At 38.4% G+C, this 2,201-nt stretch overlaps 1 pseudogene; it reads right to left on the minus strand.

Annotated features, from left to right (window-relative positions):
- Positions 1–335: 335 nt before the first annotated feature.
- LOC132008677 (olfactory receptor 143-like) lies at positions 336–1,271 on the minus strand (annotated as a pseudogene).
- Positions 1,272–2,201: the final 930 nt, after the last annotated feature.

Below are 2,201 nucleotides of genomic sequence, written 5' to 3' on the forward strand. Positions count from 1 at the left end.
TGCATGGAGCACTGGGTGTGGTGAAAGATAATGAATACTGTTATGCTGAAAATAAATAAAAAATAAATTTAAAAAAATAAATAAAATGTGCTGAAAATAAATAAAAAATAAATAAAATGTGCTGAAAATAAATAAAAAATAAATTTAAAAAAATAAATAAAATGTGCTGAAAATAAATAAAAAATAAATAAAATGTGCTGAAAATAAATAAAAAATAAATCCTGCCAGAAAGACTTTGGAAAGGTAAGGAAAAGGAAAAAGAATAGGAAGAAGAGGATAAGGAAAAGCAGAAAGTGGAGAAAAAGACATAACAAAGGAGAGATAGATGGTTCTTCTCAGTTTGAAAATCTCTTCAGGGTTTTCCTCAGAGCAAGTTTGATATCTTCGTTCCTGAGACTATAAATGAAAAGGTTGAGCATAGGCAACACATTTGTGTAAAACACTGAGAAAAGTTTCCCTTGGCCCACAGACCCAGTGGAAGGTGGTTTGACGCTAAGTGAGCAACCCAAATCCATAGAACAGACCAACAGTTACTAGGTGGGAGCCACAGGCACTAAAGGCTTTGGACAAACTCTGAGATGCAGAGATGTGAATGATATTGGAAAGAATCAAAATATAAGAAATACAATAATGAGGCTAGATATAATGACAACTGTGCCCACAATAACAGAAATCACAAGCTCACTGGCATAGGTGTTGCTGCAGGAGAGCTGGAGGAGAGGGAAGATTTCACACATGTAATGGTTGATGATATTGGAATCACAAAAGATCAGCCTAAACATGCATCTCCCGTGGACCATGGCACCAGCAAACCCCATCACATATGAACCAGATATCAGCAGAGAACAGACCTGAGAAGACATGGTAACTGTGTACAGCAGGAATTTACAGAGGGTCACATAGCGATCATAGGCCATGGCTGTCAACACTTAGCACTCAGAGTTGACAAAAAAGCAGAAGAAAAATAGCTGAGTCATGCATTCTGTAAAGGAGATGATGTTCTTCTCTGAAATAAAACTTATCAGCATTTTGGGGGTGAAGACAAATGAATAACAGAGATCAATAAAGGACAGATTGAAGAAGAAAAAGTACATGGGGGTGTGAAGGTGAGAATTCAGGTAAATTAAATTAATTAAGCTCAAATTGTCTACCACAGTAACCACATAGGTCACCAAAAACAGAAAAAATAGAGGTAGCTGGAGTTCAGGTTGGTCTGTTAATCCCATAAGGATAAACTCAGTTACAGAGGAGTCATTCTCCACAGCCATTCACTTCACAGGTATGATTTGCAGGAACAGAGGTAGAAGGTAGCATTAACAATGGACCCTCACTCTTTGTCTCCAGAGGAAGAGACTGATCTGCTGGTTTACAAGCACAGGGTTGTCATGCAAGGAATCCAAGGAACAAGACTTCTGATTATTCCTAATGATTCCTCATTTTCTCTTTTACTCCCACTCATGCAGTCTGTGCAGAAAGAATACTGATCTCAAGACCTCCAATGTCTCTGCATGTCATTTCCTCCCTTCTCCCCAGTTTCCATTCAGGATTACGGGTGACAAGAATAATAAATTAATAAATTGATAGTGTTACCCTCATTTTCCTTTTCCTGGAGGCCTCACTCTGCTAGACCTTAAAGCCACTTCTGCTCTACAGTCCTGGGGTGTCAAAGTTTCTGTCAAGAGAGGAGAAAGTATACATCAGGACAGCCCTCATGCTAAAAGAGGTATTCTGGAGAACAGGCCATGATCTGTACTTGAGAATTTGCCCAGAAGTCCTTTTCACTTGAAAGGAGGAAAACAACCTTATATAAGCTCCAAAACAATCAGGTAACTGCAATGGGAATCTATTCCATGACCTGTAGTTCTAAGAAAATTGATTCGTAGCACAGAAAATTATTCTCTCCCTCATTGTTTCCTTCCAAGTTAAATGAGTCCACTGAGGATAGAAATTATTGAACCCATATTCACATCCTGTGTTACAGGCCCAACACTGGATCCTTTGAGACTCAATGTTTTGCTCAGTTTATAATTTCACAATAGGAATTCCTAATCCCCAGTGCAGAGGAATGAGTGCCTCCCTTAGTCACTTCCTTCTTCACCCCCTGGAGTCTATGCACAGTTCTTTTTTTTTTTTTTTTTTTTTCCTAAAGATTTTATTTATTTGACAGACAGAGATCACAATTAGGCAGAGAGGCAGGCAGG

Source organism: Mustela nigripes, unplaced genomic scaffold (assembly GCF_022355385.1).
Source record: "Mustela nigripes isolate SB6536 unplaced genomic scaffold, MUSNIG.SB6536 HiC_scaffold_644, whole genome shotgun sequence".
Lineage (NCBI taxonomy): Eukaryota > Metazoa > Chordata > Mammalia > Carnivora > Mustelidae > Mustela > Mustela nigripes.